The 17,928-nt window shown below is 39.5% G+C and overlaps 1 protein-coding gene across 44 annotated transcripts in view; it reads right to left on the bottom strand.

The window, feature by feature from the left end:
* The window catches only part of ZBTB20 (zinc finger and BTB domain containing 20), a 477,629-nt gene that overhangs the window by 165,943 nt on the left and 293,758 nt on the right, over window positions 1–17,928 (bottom strand). For 3 of the 44 annotated variants that reach the window (XM_046905127.1, XM_046905159.1, XM_046905110.1), the window contains one exon: window positions 4,750–4,865. The exons of the other annotated variants lie outside the window; for them this stretch is intronic. The gene's annotated coding sequence lies outside the window, so the exon portion shown is untranslated. The remainder of the gene's footprint in view (window positions 1–4,749; window positions 4,866–17,928) is intronic. 44 annotated transcript variants of the gene reach the window in all.

Genomic DNA, 17,928 nt, shown 5'->3' with positions numbered 1-17,928 from the left:
CATAGTTCAGGCATGAGAAAACCTTACCCTAATTACTGATTACTAAAGTACCATAATGTGCTGGAGAAGAAAGGATTCCTGAGAACATCAGGACAGGACATTAGCAGATTAATATTAATCTCTAGAGTTCCAGATTCATTTCCTGTCCATGCTAATGTCCTGTTGATTACTGCAGAAAACAATCACACAAAAAAGTTCAATTATAAACAGGAGAAGAGACTTAAAATATTAACATTTTTGGAGCTTTCAACTAAATACGTATAATTAAATGAAAAGCTGGGTTAATGCAATGTTAAAGTTGAGACTTTAATTGTGCAAAGGTCATGGAGTTTAGCATCAAAGTTCATCAGTACAATTAATCATACTGGGTCAAATTCTGCTCTCAGTTACACTGGCATAAACTTAGAGCATCTTTCTTTTATTAACTAGAATTCTATTAGCATCATGCTAGCATAAGGAAGGCAGAAGTTGATTCCACTTCCTCTCAGTACATGCAATACAATATACAAGCCATACAATACAAAACACTATACACGTATTGAAAAGAATACTGTAGACACAAGACAAAGCACGTGGAATTTAATTACAGTCTGTGCAGAAGTTCATTGCAAAAGAAAAAAAAAAAAAAAAACAACCCACAACAACACTGTCTTTTCAATCGCACGAGACTTCATCATTTGTCAAATTAGTTCACACTGTTCAGGACATTGTCACAAAAAATTGTAGCCCACGCCTTCCAGACAGCAGAAGTATATTGACTGTACTTTTGCACAAGCAATATCTGAAACATCACACTGCGTTAACATAATTGCACAACCAAAGACGCAAGTTCCAAAGATGGCCCCATTTTGTCCCTCTAGCCTTGCAATGCACAGTTACATATGCACTCTGTCAAATATCCACTACAAGCACAAGGGATCTAGTTGTTTTCCTGTAAAGAAAAAGACACCAAACCCAAAACCCTTTGCACCCATAAACAGTCCTGCTTCTGAGCTAAGCACAGCCAGCAAGCATACTTTCCTGTGCAGAACTGCATGTCAACAAACCTCAGCTGAAGCCTGTCTGAAAATCCAGTATAAAATGTCCTAATTCTCTTTTAAAAGACAACATAAATTAAAACAGGAGAAAACAGAATAATAATGTACTTTATTGGAATAAGTAGGTCATCAAAAAATAAATGCGCCTACGTTTATTGGAACGTCTAGTCCTCATAAATGGCTTAATGGATTTTTTTCAAACTTACTGAAACATTATTCACCTCTGAGCTTAGAACAAGCTTGAGAAATTTCAGCCAAAAAGGTAATTGTTTCAGAAAGTTATAAAACCACCAAAGACTGGGGCCTTACGATAGAAGTGCTGTCTCAACCATAACTACAATAAATACAGCTAATGAATAAATGTGGTCTGGCAAGAACAAATAAAACTTGAAAAGCCTGAAGTGGCCTGCACGAAATACAGGAAGGTAATCGAGTGAGTAAATGCCACATGAAGGATTATCCTGCTTTCTGGAGAATTCTTCCCAGCAAAAGATTCAGTGAAGGACCTCAGGATCCCAAAGCAGCATAGCTACATTTTAAAGTGAAGAAAACCTCTCCCTTTGTTAAGGGCAGTTGTATCCAATGCCTGCAAACAATAATGATGTATTGAAGCTTATATATTAATACAATTACCCACACTGGTAATCTCTAACTGAAATTGTGATAAGATCCTACCTTCTTTCTCTACCAAAGCCTCCCATGCTCAGTGTGTGCCAATCTACAAGCTCATACACACAGATATCGTATTCACAGTGGCAACTCTGTGTGTGGCAGCCCCGTAACTTCTATCTTAGACACCTTGGGATACATTTACACATCTGCAGCATTATTCTCTCTACACATCATGTCTTTGTGCTCTAGAACTGTACAACCAACAAAATGTACATTTGATCACATGGCAAATAAGAAAGAGAAGGAAGTTTCTAATTACTTGGTTTGTATATAAAAGAACACTGGTCTTGGAGGTTATAACTTTTGTCATATGATGCTCAGACAGATTTCTGGATGATGAAGACTGCCCAGTTATTCCTACTAGACTAAGACCGTCCCCACTTTCAAAAACCAAAACTGCTTTCAAATATCTTTATCATCTGCGACATAGTCACAAGTCCCTGTTTATATGCATGCAGATGCATTCTCCAAAGTTCTTTAGCAAGGAGTAGAATTATTTATAACTGGATTCAAATTTCCCCTATAAATAACCAGAAGGTGTACATTTTCTAGTGTCATCGAGATACCACTAGAATTTTCCCCTAACAATCTTGAAAAATAAAATACTATGTAGAAATCTTAAGAAAAAACTAATCTCATATAATTTTGGCTCAAGATAAGTGAACAGAAAATGACAAGAAAAGCTTCCAAATGACCACTGACTCTGCCCTGGTAACCAGCCACATCCATACTTCAGCATGGCCTTTTGGTTCATCTCTGGAACATGATATGTAAATTAAAACATGGCCAACCATGTCCTAAGGCACTGCCTGAGGAGGATTTGGCAACTGATGGGCATGTTGTTTCTTCCTCAACTGCCTGGATTTCATAAAGTTTTCCAACAAAATAAACTATCAAAATCATACATATTCCCAATTCTGATGAACAGTAAGTTGTTCAACTTGTGAAACTGCAAATGAAAAGGAATTAGAACTCAGTCTCACAGTTGATATTTATGCTTTCTAGACAGTGAGAGATGTGAATGAGGAAAAGATGAGAAGATCGCATCACTGGAATCCTTGTACCATCTCAGTCTTCACAACAAAGATGCTATTAAGGACACTGGATCATCATTTCTTTATACCCATTCTGCTGAACTAAGTACATTGCACAAAAGGAAAGGAAGCAAACAACACAATAATCCACAATCGCCTTAATGAGTGTTGCAATTGCAAACAGTGCCACAGTTATTTAAACATTAAACCAATAAAGCTTTAGTTCAATCAAGGTCCTCCTCAAATCCTACATCTAAGCAGCATTTTGCAGGTGTTGCACTAGCTAAAATCCCACAAACTTCACCTCGTATAATTAATTCCACCATACACTTGGTATAAAATTCCACTCTATCTCTTTCTGAACAGGTTTTATGGAGAGTTGTGAGAACTGGACTAGCTGTCAAAGAATGACAAGGAAGAACAGTAATCTAATGCTTATGCTGTGATCACACTTTCCCAAATCAAAGGTTTCCAAAACATTTTCCCTGCTGGTTTTCGGGGCGTTGAATTGCCAAAAATCTGATTCAAGGCACACAGAACTCAGTGGGAATTTCCCTATCACCTCTAACGAGTGTTTATCTGGACCTTTTGAAAAATGACATTAAGTAAAAAGATATTTATGAAATCACAATATATTTCTCATTTCAATTTTTCTCTGCTTCTTAGAGTGTACTATCTAAAGCACTTCCCAAACACTTCTCAAGTTACAAAAATTCCTAAATTATTATAACAACATATCAAGTGTGTTGAATTCCTCTTCGTGGAACTGCAAGTACTTCTCCTGTTTGGCACAGCTGTTCTGCTAGACAATCTCTGTACCTTATGCTTGACTTGCTGGAGTTAGGATATCTGAGCTTTCACAATTTGTAGATTCATGTTTATCTCAGGTCTTTCTTTTCACGATTCAAAACTCCTGAAGACTGACACCTCTAGCTAGGAGTGTTATTAATTCGAATTCAGTTTAAAAATCTGTGTTTTATGTTTTAGAATATCAACATCCCTAGAGAAACACTAACCTGCACAGGAATAAAGCTCTTGCTTACATGAATTATCTCAAACCAAGGGCTGGATATTTTGCAAGTAAATTTAGTATGCTTCAACTAAGATCCAAACAATCATTCTGGTTTTACAGCATCTAAAAAAGTGGCCAGACATTCTTTCTGGTTTCTTGATACACTCTTTCTACAGCTTCTTTTTTATCATTTCCTTCTTGTTTGATACTTACGGTCATCTTTTCTCTACTAAATGTACCATTTGGAAGCACATAATAGACAAAATATAACATAAAGGAGAGCTGCAGTCACTAGCTTTTCTCTAAGCCTGGACTCATGACGTAAGCATCTTCTTCTGAGAGGCTGTTTATCAAGCCAAGCTGTGCTTACTGCAAAATGGCTGAAGTCTCCCTTGCAGCTGATTTGTCCGTTCAGTATTTCATTGTGAATGAGATGCCCACCAAGCCTGCCATCCTTCAGGTTTATCTATTCCTTGCTCAGAAAACCAGGCATAATGACAGTATTTGTGCTGTTGTGGCTTACATTGCAACACTCATTCTACAAGATTTCTCTACACTTTACAAAGTCAGTTGAAATTTCATATTTTTTTGCTTTCCTCTTATTTATGCCCTCTAACTCTCAATATTTGTATTCTGTCTTCCTCCTGGCTAGTTTCTAGAGTCAACATCTCAGTGATCCAGGTTTCTTCAGTATGTTCCTGAGAAATAAATCATCCCTGCTGTAACACAATGTCCCTCTCCCCTCCCCCATCAACTTCAACCAAAGCTGCTGAAAGGCCACTCCACTTTGGTTTGAAAGCAGCAGACTGGAGCCGTATCATCACCCCCAACATGCTTCCTACAGAAGCCTAAGGGACATTCCAAAATCCTCTGGTGGGAGAGCCGGCAAGCCTTGGCAGTGATAACAAAGATCTTAAGAGAAATTGCTATAATCCAACATAACAGCAGGCAGCAAACAGAATTTGAAACAACATCCAGCGTCAATAGAACATACCTTAACTGGTTAAGGGGGCTTTGAAAATACCTTCAGGCAATCAGTCACACCTTTAAGCACCTACACAGTTTTGATAATCTGACATCTGACATCCAGATCCCTCCACTGCAGAATCTCTGTCAATGGAAAAAGTGACAACATTTGTAGCCAACATAGGAAACACTGTGTGGCTGACATTCACCTCTTGTCCCAAATACTGAGGTGTGATCCAGAGAGGTTACACTAATACATGGCAATCCTCTGTTTGGTTCAAGGAGCTGATGATCCCTGCATACAAAACACTGTTCTCAAGAACTAAGTGCAAACTATTTTGCTTTAGTAGAATGCAAGGGTGTCTGTGAACCTCCAGACACCTGCCCCAGGCAAAATCCACATTCACTTCAAGAGTTCAGAGGGCACTGCTCATTTGCTTTATTAAAGCATTTGTTCCAGTTGCAAAATATAGCAAATCTGAGAATGATGAAACATCTTTAGTCAGTCAGATGTCTGTGTACCACAAACAGGCAGAATGGTAGGCCATTTTGAAGCCCCGTTTTATGAACAAATCACCACTCAGTAAATCTTTAGCGATGTTTAGGAAGTCACAAGACCTAAACAGGTTCTCCACCTTAGCGATCAAAGACAAAGCATAACAACAAAGATTAGGCTGGATAAGAACATGGTTAAAAACAGTCAGAAATCCTGTTGCTCTCCAGCTTAATTTGATTTTGCTCTCTGAAGAAGCAGCACAGAGCTTTTTTCATACAGAGAACGGAACACTAGCTATCTCTGAAGAACTGTGAAAGTGAAGCACGCGCTCAGGAAAGCATCATCCTCTGAGCCTCTCTATTTATCTAGCGAGGAGCAGGCAAAATGCTGCCATTAGCACTCGCTCAGCTCCAAAGACCTGGTTATAGCGTGCCCACTGGCACTCCATCGCTCCATAGGGAGCACTGTCTGTTTAACCAGCAGTGCCAGCCTCTTCCTACTCCCCTGTTCCTGCTGGCACCCTGAGGCAAGCATCTGGGAGCAAGCGCTGCCCCTCTCTGAAGCAGGTGCAACGACTGGTAGTCATAGTGTTTGCTCCCCATGAGCCTGCTGCAGGCAGACAGAAAAGCCTGGAAATCCCTCCAGTAACCCTCCCAGGGGAGAATGAGAATTTAGCCAAGTGCACTTAAGACCAAAATTGTTGCAGAAAGGAGACACATACACTTGTTAAAATCTGTCTGCAACACTCCCTCCCGTCCTCCCCTTACTATGGACTGATCTGGATTTCTAAAGAGTATAATTATGTCTTGCACAATGATTATGAGCTTTGGGAGCTCTCAGAGAAAATTTCCTCACTGCACATGTGGCCACTGGCTGACATACCAAACACATATCACTCCATTTTTTATTTTATTTGTTTTTTAACTCTGCATTTTTCTGGGAGAGAGGCCAAAGAGAAAGGACAGACATCCAAGACCAAGGCCAGGTTCTACCCTATGTGGGTAATGGAGGCGAGAGGGAGAAGCTATAAGAATAATCTTTGCTCCCTAATGCTCCCATTTCTCTGCCTGCCTTCCTGCTATCCACAGCAGAATCTCTAATCTATCTGTCTATCACCAACAGATCCTTTACCAAGAATGTATCACACTCTTCATTTGCCTCTCTGGTTATGTTTTCCCTTGAAAGGCTTACAAAATAGATTCTGTCTTCCCTAGAGCAGATGCTCAGAATTAGTTGTATGCCCATGCAGCGATGCTAGAATTTACAATCATTATCAAGCTACCTGGTGGCCTTAAAAAAAAACAACACTGACAGGCACAATGATAACAGCAAAAACTACTGTAGTACACTATCCTCCTTTCTAAGTAGGTCCTGATGGGCTGGGCATCAGCTTTGTCAACAGGAGATGCCTTTGTACTGAGTACAATTAATATTTTTATTAAAAAAAACTTTCCTGAATCAGACATTACCACTCATGTGAAAATGGCACTGCTACACACCACAAATGATACAGCCATTCAAAAAGAAAAGATACTATTTCACCTGCATGCTGTGAAAATTTCCAGCCACCTGCACTTGGTAAAATAGAAGGTATGTAAGAATAGCATCAGTCAGCTTGTTTGCCTGAGGGTAATGGACATCATCCTTTTTCCCATCCAAGTCACCATCTTTTCCATTTCCAAAGGGCCTCCAAAGATGAAAATGAACTTGACAATCATTCTGCAAGGCAAACTGATCCTGATTCTTCCAGTCACTTTGTAATTCACTGCAGATGGTGAGAGTGAGATGTTTACTGGCTGGCAGGTAATGAGCCTCGTTGCAGATAATAGTGATGGACGGGCAATCTTGCCTGCTGACAAGGAGGCAACTCTACATGGGCACATGGCATTCATCCATGACTTCATGTAAAAGGATAGCTGTGACAATGTACACAGGTTATAAACCACCATTCTCTGTTAATGTCAGCATGCGGCTATACTTAAGTCTTTCCAGTTCACATTTAAGTAGCGTAGAATTGATCCTGATTGCCCATGAAAGTAGAACAGCTTGATTTGTGACCTAATGTTTACTGTGCTATAAGGAGAAACTTGATCTGTTTAAACATCTAGATATTCCCTCTTCCCAGGTAATGCCATTCATCACAGCTGTCAGTGCTTCTTTTAAAAGAGAAATGACCCTCAGGCATAGTATAAAACTCTGTGGAAGAACTATGTATACCATTGCCAAAAGAAGAAATAGTTCTTTTTCTTTTTTTTTTTTTCTCCACTGGGCTTGTACACATTGTGAAAGTCCTACACCTACAGAATTCTAAGCCAGGATTTCCATTTCCCTTCCCATTCCCATATAAAGGAACTTGTATTAGAGACCTACATGCTGTCCTGATTTTATTTATCTCAGACATAAGGGTAGTGGATTTGGACAAGCTCAGGCAGTTGATGAGATATACTTAAGCAGCTGGTTCTGAGGGAAAATCAGAGTAATTCAGAAATGCAAGAGAAGACAAAGAAAAGCCCTAACTCCATTTTCCTTCTCCTCCTAACTTTATGAAGTGAAAATAAAAAAATCACATACTTAACCAAATGCCAGGGATGTCTTTTTTTTTTTTTTTTTTTCCACCAGAATAAATTTATCTTGAAGAAAGAGGGTATGGTTCAAATTAATAAAATACACATCTGAAAAAGATACTTGTTGTAATGTATGTATAAACACACACGCATTTAAACACAGATATTGTCATTCCACAGACAACAATTGGTCTTATTTTTCCTATTCTGAGCCAAATATCCTTTCCCTCTTTCCCTGGTGAAATCTGATCATTTGTACTGTACCCGGGCATAAAAACTTGATAAACGATCCCAGTGCTATGAAAGTTTCATCCAAAACCTGTCTCTTCATAGATTCACTCCAGATATTCGTTCTACTTTAAAGACGCATATGATCATCACTTTGATCCTTTCTCCCTCAGCTCTATTAGGGGCACCATCTCTTCAGGGCTTGCAGCTTATAAAAAGACCACCATATTTTTGATACGCTTTTGATGTTGTCTTCCAAAGTATCTTTGATTTTTAAGTTCTGTTCAACTCTTTCACCACTAACCTTGATTTCACTTAGGAATTAATAGACCTATAGTTTCCTTGGAAGGCTGATTTAGAAATTCTTCTTTCTCTGGCATTATTTTCCCTCCTCTTACTTGGAAAGGTAGGTGAAAAAGTATAAAAAGCTGACCAGTGTTAGAAAAAAATGAAGCCATAAACAAGCTAATATTTTGCTTGTGTTTTCAAGCTTATTGGACAAGTGAATTATTAAACTGCCAGCAAATGAAACAGTTCTGCATGATGGTAATGAACCACACAGACCCCTTTCTCTAGGTCAGTGATGACCAAAAGCTGTTACTAAAGGATGACTGCAGTAGGACTGCTGTCTCAGTCCCATGCTTGAAGATAAAATCCTCCATGCACGAGAGCTGCATGCCTCTTCTTTTGACACTCATCAAAAAGACAGAAACTGAAAAGGTCAAAGGAACTACATTATTTGAAGTAAACTAGACACACAGGCAGTAGAACACTTACTCAAGAGGAGAAACTGGAGTTGTCTTTCAAGTGTCTTTAGTAGGCATTTTCAGTTTTTAGCTTATTCTATTTGAGATTTACTCCTCCTCCCTAGGCATCACTAAATGTGACTGACGATCCATCTTCACTGGGATAAAGAGACAGATGAAGGCTAAAAACAGGTCAGCCATACATGCACACACATATTCCCCAGGATTTATTTACATGCCCTAACCATGTTCAGGTGGCATTTGGATACATTTCAGGTTCCTGAAAAAATATATTCTATCTATGGAAGTTGCATCTCAGTGTGTCTTTACTCAAAGCTATCCCACTTTCCTCCCACTAAACACTTTTCATTTCCTCTTCTTTAGAGAAAAAGCTTAAAGGACCTTTTCTCCTCTCATCACTTAATTGAAACAGCTATAAATGGAGATGAATCCACTTAGGAAGTCCCTGCAGAAACTGGAACGTGCATACCTATCCTTTTCAGTATCCACATAGGTCATCCCTGCAGCCTGCTGCCTTTGCTAAGGTACTACTGGCACAGTTTATGGGTTCCTTCCCAAGAGCATTTGTAACGCTACCACAATTATCATTCTGGGTTAACACTCTAACATTTAACCCCTGGGACACTTGGAGCTTCTGACAAGACCCTGCAATGAAAAAAAAACCAAATTCAGCTCATCAGATATCTGCCCCAACCAGCAGTCTTTCCTAACACCCGTCACACTTGCTATCTGAAACATCTTCGACAGAGAAGCACAGGCTGGGTGCTACACAACCTGCTTACAGCACTTGCCCTCTGTCACTTCAGTGCTTGGTCTTACGCTGTAGCTTGGAGAGCTTCATCTGAGGTGCTCTGCATAGTCCTATGGCCAGGCACGGTTCCTACTGTATCACGCCTCTCCCAGCATCTTAGCCCTGCTGGAAAGCATTCAGCATTGAGAGGACCCGTCTTTATGCTGATAACACTAAAATATAAAATAATGCCAACAGCTGGTGCTACAAATGGCTTTTAAAAACGATGTTCATTCACTAAAATTCCTCTTGCTACTTTTGACATGAAACACGCAGTCTCTAATTATTCTGATCAAGACGGTGAAATACAAAAACAAACTTTAATTGTGTTTAACAGATATTTAATCAGGACTCACTGAACTACAGATTAAAGCTGAAATTCATAAACCATAATTACCCAATTGTCGCAAGCTTTTTGGTCCACATTCTGCTTCCGTCTGGGCGTCTGGCACTTTGCCCCGAATTTCTTTTAGTGTCTTCTCAGTTTCATTGCTGTTCATGTTTTCCAGCAGAGATTTAGCACAGATTATAAAATATCTGTTCTTGGCAACTTTATTAGTTGTTTTTTTCTGACAAAGATTATATCCCACCTATTCTCTTGCTTAGGCTGAACGAACAGGCGTATGCTGTGGGTTATTTCTTGCCACAAGCTGCCTTTCCCTCCTGCCAGAGTTCGTGCTTTTCACCTATTCTATTCAACTTTTGATTCCCAGATCATTGCCATGCTGCCAGAGCACCATCCAGATATTGCTGTGTGTTATCTCACACATTTACTATGAATTATTTCTTCCCCTCTTCTTTCTCCACAGTTAGAAGTGGGTGCAATATGGTTTCCTGATCTGGTAGGGCATTTCAATGCACTTGATGCCCTGAATTTGTATTTAAGGAGACATGATGAAAGATATACCTTTCCCACGGGAACCAGAGAGTGGTGAGGTATATGCTAACCACCAGTTTCTCAGGGAATGAAGTGTACAGGCTCAGACTGCCTCCTGAGAAAATTACAGATTGTCCTTTAGCACGGACAGACTGATTGTACCAAAGAAACAGCGTTGTCACAGTAATATTCTGAACTCCATGCATTATGCGCAGGATTTGATGTAACCTATATAGGAAAGCAGTATTAATATCCAGTAGGGTTTTTCTTTGCTGGTGGTGGTGGGTTGTTTTGGTTTTTTTTGTTTGTTTGTTTTTGTTTTAACTGCGATCCATGCTCCAAGCACACACAACCTGGTGTTTTTCTAGGCAGAGTTTTCTAAGTTCTAAAATTTTCATGTCTAATTACACTATACTGTACTTGAGCAGAGAAGGAATGAACCTCAAAGGTGAAAGAATTGTCCACTAAGATGAGATAGATATATTTAGCATCCAGAATTTGTTAGCAAGTGGTACCTATGATGTTTTGTGTGATCTGCTCTACAAAGACATCTACACTATGTACTGCACACCTTTGACACCCAATTCCTTTTTATTTACACTACGGACTTCCAGGATTTGGTAAAGAGTAAGTAGAGGAAATGCTATTCCAAAAATTCAAAGCCAGCTGGAATATAAAGCTAGGAATATAGAAGCTTACATGTGCTGCTATTGTACTGTACCAGAGGCATGTTCTGCACAAAGACAATGCTGAACTTTCTGGAAACTGATTGAGCTTAGTTACATCTTGCATATTTGCTTATCTTCTTTCCACAAAGGTGCTCACCTTGCCTCAAAAATTCATGGCTCTTCAAACTCCTCTTGCTCAAAGAAGACTCACAGAAAAGAATCCTTCTAAGTCCCCAGTGCAGCACGTTCCTCATCAAGAATCATTCTCAGGACTTTGAAAGGGAAAGGTGGCCTTTAAGAAACAATTAGAGCACCTTACTAAACTTCAGGTCAAACTGGCAAACACCAAAGATAGGTTCTCATGATGACAATGGACATTACAGCCAGCTCACTCTGTGGTGGAGAAATACAGAACACCTGATGGCTGGGACAGCCTTTACTCCTCTTTAATTGCGGTATGAGTAATGAGAGGGATATGAAAAAAAATGATGCTGTGGGAGCAGTGGATCTCAGTCCTCTGTTGAAGATGCATTAAGGAGTGAGCTTGAAAAAAAAATGGGATGTCCTTCCACGCATATCTGTAATTGCTTTTTCTCCTAATAGCAGGAGCATTCTTGGGGAATTCTGAGTCTGGGAGAAGATACATGCATTTGTCTCCCACTGTTATTCATAAAGTTGAAACATTTTTCTTTATTACCCTGACAAAATCTACAACAATAAAAGCTAAAGCTTTATCTATTTCCCTGGACCTGTTATCCACTAACACACAAAACATACATGGATTTTTTCCCACGTTTCAGTCCTTTTTCATTACCAAAACCAGTATTTCATACATTTATTTTTATCACCACCATTTTGTCTAGTTTCACTTCCACCTCTTTTGAAGAGTCAGACATCTCTGTTCCTATTGAATTAGTCGTACACGTTCCTTCAAAAACCTCTCTACAGCCAGTCTGAAACAAGCAATAGTGTAGTACCTCAGCAGTCATTGATGCATGTATATCAAGACTTCTTTTTTGTTTGTTTTTGAAGTCTCCCCTGAAGCCTTCATGACTTGACTGACTTCAATGTCTGTACAAGAACCTGTATCTCACACTTCAGAGCAGTCAGATACCAGACTGAGAAGACAGAGAGATATGGAGAAATTTGCTATTTTTTCTCTTTCCCTGTTTCTTCTCCTACCTAAGAGAGATTTATTGTTTCTGTCAGACTCACACTCTAGTCCAGTCACAGTTAGATCTTAGGATCTCATGCATTAGTCTGATGAGAACACTTGCTAAAGGACAGCTGATGGCTTCCTAGAGAAGGCAAGCCTGATTTTTCACAAATAAATTGTTTTGCAGTTTGGCACAATTGTTTGTCCAAGACTTTCAAGCTCTATATTTAAATGGTGATAAAGAAATTGCTATATGGTGTTAGCATCATTCCTCATTCAGACTGCTCCTCTGAAAACAGCCTACAGCCTTCGAGATGTAATATGTACTGTTTTAATGTAGCCAAGGTCCCTCTTTGCTACATTGCTAAATCTGTTTAGCAGATTCTTCCTGGTATAATCTGTCCCCAGACCTGCGGAAGCTCAGTGATTTTAAGTGTTTTAAACTAATGATAATGGTTAGTGCTGAGAACAGATGTACCTGGCTGTGGCGCGATCTATTCTATTAGGCTGTTAGGAGCTGTGTATTCATATTAACTTACCATTTTATGTCTATTTTCAAGGTCTGATGGCTGCATGGGGTGTAGTCTGTGTTTTCCCCTGACATACAATCTATTACCATATGTGTATTGTGTGATACATGGTGACTGCAAGAAGAGAGAGATGGAGAACATCTGTACATTTATTCTGATGCCTTATGAAGATTTTGTACATCCATTCTAGCTGCCCATCAGCAAGATTAAAGGAAGCAGTTGTATATGCTTGCATTTACACTAGAACATAACTCAGGGAATTGTTGTGCATCTTAGATATGTGTGCAGAGAGTTTGAAGACTATGCTAAGTACTGTAGAAGTTTACTTTCCCTGTTTTGAAGGCACTGTGCATGAGAGAATTCCCAGGAACTGATGGCTGTACTGATAATGTGGTAAGTGGAAACTGTTTTACTACTCCTCCATATCCAAAACACAACAGAGTGTAAAACTCTTCAGTTGTATCAATAAACTGTACTTCACTTCACTTCAGCACAATTAAGTTAAATTTCCATTGAGAATTATTCTCTTGGTCATACTGCAGGATAGGTGCTGCCATTCACAAACATCTGCTACTGCTGCCTTCTGGGGAGAATACAGGATTTGGGCTGCTCTGCAGGTCTTGCACCTTCAGGTCTCAACTCAGTCCTACAACACATAAGCAAACTCTTCCAGCTACCATGGAATGTATCACTGACTACACATGCAGCCATTTCCCTGCAAGAATTCAAGAAGTAGACACAAGTGAAAAACCGTGGCAGACTCTAGCAGGCTCACCAGCTTCATTCTGATCGAATAAATAAATGGAGCTTTCACAAGGAAGATCCGACAAGGTGAAAACCCACGACCATTAAAGCAACAAAAATATGGACAAGCTGAGAGAGAGATAAACACCAGACAAGACTCTGGATGTGAATGGAGACATGTAAATTACTACCCTGATTTGGAAAGATTAACTGCAGGTGTCAGTGCAGCTTAGATCACACCACGCTGGGCCAGCATGCCATCAGTTCAATTTCTCAACCATGTTTTCAGCGAGCGACTCAGTTCTCATCTTGTAGGGCAGCACAGCTTTGCTGCAGGCTCAGTCCAGGAGCCTCTTTGTCTCTCATGCTCTGGCCATTTTGACTAAGGCAGGCACTATAGGCTTAAGCCTAGAGCTCCAGCTCTCTTCATCAAAGAATCACAGAAGTATAGAAAATAAGTAATTTTCACTTGAACACAAAGAATCTTGGTCTATGGGTGCAAAGAAAAAATAAAAAAGGGAAGAAAATACAACTGAGATGTAAATGATATGAGTTCACCCTTCACTAAACCATATTCTGGGCATTTTGTCTCTTTGTCAGTGGGAATTCTTACAAAAAGGACATTCTTACAAAAACACTGTAGGTTTACCCAGGCTTTTGCTTCAGAAAGCAGATAATTTTGCAATGGAAAGTCAGAACATAAAGACAAATTCTAACTTCTGATCTGTGAGGCTCTGCCTATACTTGAATTTGCATTTTCATCTCCTTCCTCACCAAGTCCACCCACCATGGAGGTCAATTCACCTTCTGCAGCCTCACAGAACATATGCCATAAACATCCTTACATTTTCCCAAATCCTTCTGAAAGTGTTCTTTACTCTGTCAGGGCTTTATAAAGATGCATGGGGAAGAGGCTAGGTATCTGACATTTAATAAGAATCTCAAAGAGAACATACACAAAGCACATTAAGAATTTCTTCCTGGCAATCAAAAGGGAGTGAGGACTGCTTTTCCACTGCTAGGAGATTGCTCTCTGAGGCTGGCATTTCTGCTTCTGTAGATACTGCCATTTCTCTCTTATATTTTACGTTCTAGCTAATAAGGTCCTTTTCTAATTTCTTCTTCTTCTTTTTTTTTTTTTTTAAGCATGAAAGGAAAACACGTTTTTGGAAATCGTATTTTGATAGAATTGGATTCCTTAATAAAAACAATTTAAGTAATTTGGATTCTTAAACACTGGGACATGATATTATAACAGCTCAGCTTGGGTCATGTTTTAAAGACAAATTTCTTGCAATGCAGTTGAGAAATTTCTGTGGCTTTGGTTTTAAATGGAAATACATGTTTATATAATTTAAGTTCAAGACATAAAACATAATATAAGAAGTACAAAAAATGCTTTTGTAATGTATGGGACACAAGCAGGATCACTAGAGTGGTGTAACACTACGTATTGATGTTACCTGTGTGTACTGACTGCAAAAAGCAGCCCACACTCTTTCGATAGATGCAGTGCACCATGCAACTATGGTACTTTTTAAAGCAAGCAATAATAATGGTAAGAGGAGAAATCATTTGGAAATTATACAATTCATTACCACAGAATCATAGAATAGAATCACAGAATCCTCAGAGTTGGAAGGGACCTTTAAAGGTCATCTAGTCCAACTCCACTGCAATGAATGTGGACACGCACAGCTAGATCAGGTTGCTCAGAGCCCCATCCACCCTGATCTTTGAAGTCTCCAGGGATGGGGCATCCACCACCTCTCTGGGCAATCTGTTCCAGCGCCTCACCGCCCTCTCTGTAAAAGACTGACTTTTTCCTTACTTCCAACCTAAATCTACCCTCTTTTAGTTTGAAATAATGCCCTAGGAAGGGAGAACAGCAGGATCTCCAAATAATTTTGGTATTTACACATATATTGAGAACATATGAGAAAAACTCCAACACAAATCAAGCACTTAGGTCATTCTGACATTGATCATTGCAGAGCTTCTTCCTTTTCTCTACAAAGCATTCATCACCATGTGTTGTGGAGGACAAGCAGCAGGGCTAGGGAAGGAGAACAGAGCCAATAAAAAGCAGCTGTGGGAGCAGTGATCTCAGCTGAGTCAACACCATGTATCTCCCTGCCTTCTCTCCTCCACTGAGTCACTGCTAAGCCCAATGGTACCTCCAACTCACACATCTGCAGGGAAAACACCCTGTGTGAGGGATGGCATGGAGTTATTTTGGGTAGAGCAACAGCTAAGGGAACACATGGGAGAGGTGGCAAGAGGCAAAGGGGCTGGCTTGAAGCACAAAGGGCTTTGGGGAAAGTAAAAAGACACACAGAGGTACCCTGCTACATCTCCCTGCACAGAGCCTCAGCAGCTGCAGCAGCTTCACTGGTGCAGAAATACAGAGATGAGCTTCTGGCCAAGCCAGCATCCTTGGCCCACAGGGAAAGGGTGGTGAATACAAAGCATGAAATGGCAACAGAAAAGCTATGAGAAATACAGGTGTTTTCTACCCCAAGGAAAGGGCAGAACAAATCTTTCTTAGAGTTTTTTAAAACGTTATTAGAAATGAGGTCTCACTGGAAGCTAATGACGCAAAAATTGCAAGGGGAAACAGTTATGCTGGCATCAGAGACAAGTCAGGACCTGGTCACAAATGATAAATAGGCAGTGCATAACACATAAGGTATACTACAGATGGAAGGATACCTGAAAATGTGCTTTCTTCCCCTTTTTCAGGTACCCATGCCACCAATGTGACCAGAACTCCACTGAAGCAAATACAGATCAGGGAAGGGCAGCAGGAACTGAAGAAGAAGGTGATGCACTCTGACTGTAGGACAGGGAGGATGCTGCTGTTCTGTTAAACAAATAATAATCTTTTCTGCAACCAGAAAGGAAATGGGAAGATGGCAGAAATCTATTTGGCCATGTTGCAGAGAGGAAAGTATTAATTATAGTCTAGTAGCAATCTTTATTCTCATAACCATCTTGTCGAGCCTACACTTCTGGAGAAGTTTCTCATGAGGGAGGGGAAAAATCCCTAATTCTTAAAAACAACGCAAGCCTACGCCTTCTGGTTTTGGCCTGAACCCAGTACCCACAACAGAAACCTTTCAACAGAAGGCAGTAAGGACTTCTCGTGGAAAAGGCACAAGACCAAGACCCACGTTTCCAGTAAAAACTGTTCTTTTTTCCCCTCTTCCCAACCTCATTGTTCCCAAAAGATACAATGAAAATGGAAGATTGTTGGGATTTCTATAAGAAGATTTGGCAGGTTTTTCATATTTGTTTAGACTGCAAGATATAATTTGAATTTGGGGCTTGCCTCTCTCTCACTAAGAAGAAGAATGAGTTATTTGTTCTCTGAATAAGTATTTGTTATTAGTGGATCAGACATGGATAAGGTATATTATTACAACCATGTTTGTTAGGTATGATTTACATTGTTTGCTGCATATCATTTTAGGCTGTCTTAATTTTGTTATACTTTAAGGGGGTTTTGTTTGGTTTTATGCATTTAGTCACAGTTGGTTGTGTTTTGAACTTTGAAAAAAATTAATACAAAGGAAATTAAAAAAAGAAAAAGAAAATATTTTCAAAATGATGTGGAAATCAAATCTATCCCTCAGTAATTTGATTTGTAGGAAATGGAGAGCAAAGCATTACAAAGCATTACAAACAGAATGCCTTGAAGTGCATCATAATTACTTACATGTGCAAATACATTGTCTAGGTTTAGGCATTCAGTTAATAATAGTCATAATAATTCTATGCCCTTGCACAGGGTCTTTCATCCAAGCGTCTCAAGGTTTGTGTAAACAACTGTTAACTGATGCTTGGCTCCTTGCAAGTTCTCTGCTGCTCACGGGGATGGAGAATTAGGCACAAAAACTCTCCAAGGTCAAGGATAAATAATGATTTGGTGTCAAGGCAGGAGAGATGGTTTTCCACCTGTAGGTGGATCAGTGATAGATAAATTTGCATCTGATCCTGAGTTCCTACAATATAATGGCACCCTAAGAATGAACAAATGCAACAAATGCACAGTTCAGAGCTTCTGTTCCACAAAACTTAAAGGCTGAGTTGGCATAAATCAGATCTATGGCTAAACCTTGGAAGAACTCCAATATATAAAAAAATAAACCAGTAGTCTCAATTAAAGCACGAAGACTGACGAATTTGGCTTCTTTGGAACTTTTTACAACATAAATGGTTCCCATCTGAGGCTCCACAAATGGTTTTCAGACCATGCATCATTTAGGGAAGCCTGGGCTGAATGTTGAACAAATCTACAAGAAAGGTATCCTATTAAGTTCAGTTTTGGCAGAAAGTTAAAAACAAACAAACCAACAAACAAAGGCAATTATATACTTTGAGATTA

Source organism: Gallus gallus, chromosome 1 (assembly GCF_016699485.2).
Source record: "Gallus gallus isolate bGalGal1 chromosome 1, bGalGal1.mat.broiler.GRCg7b, whole genome shotgun sequence".
NCBI lineage: Eukaryota > Metazoa > Chordata > Aves > Galliformes > Phasianidae > Gallus > Gallus gallus.
Note: the sequence above shows the minus strand (reverse complement) of the source record. Positions and strands in the feature narration are given on the sequence as shown.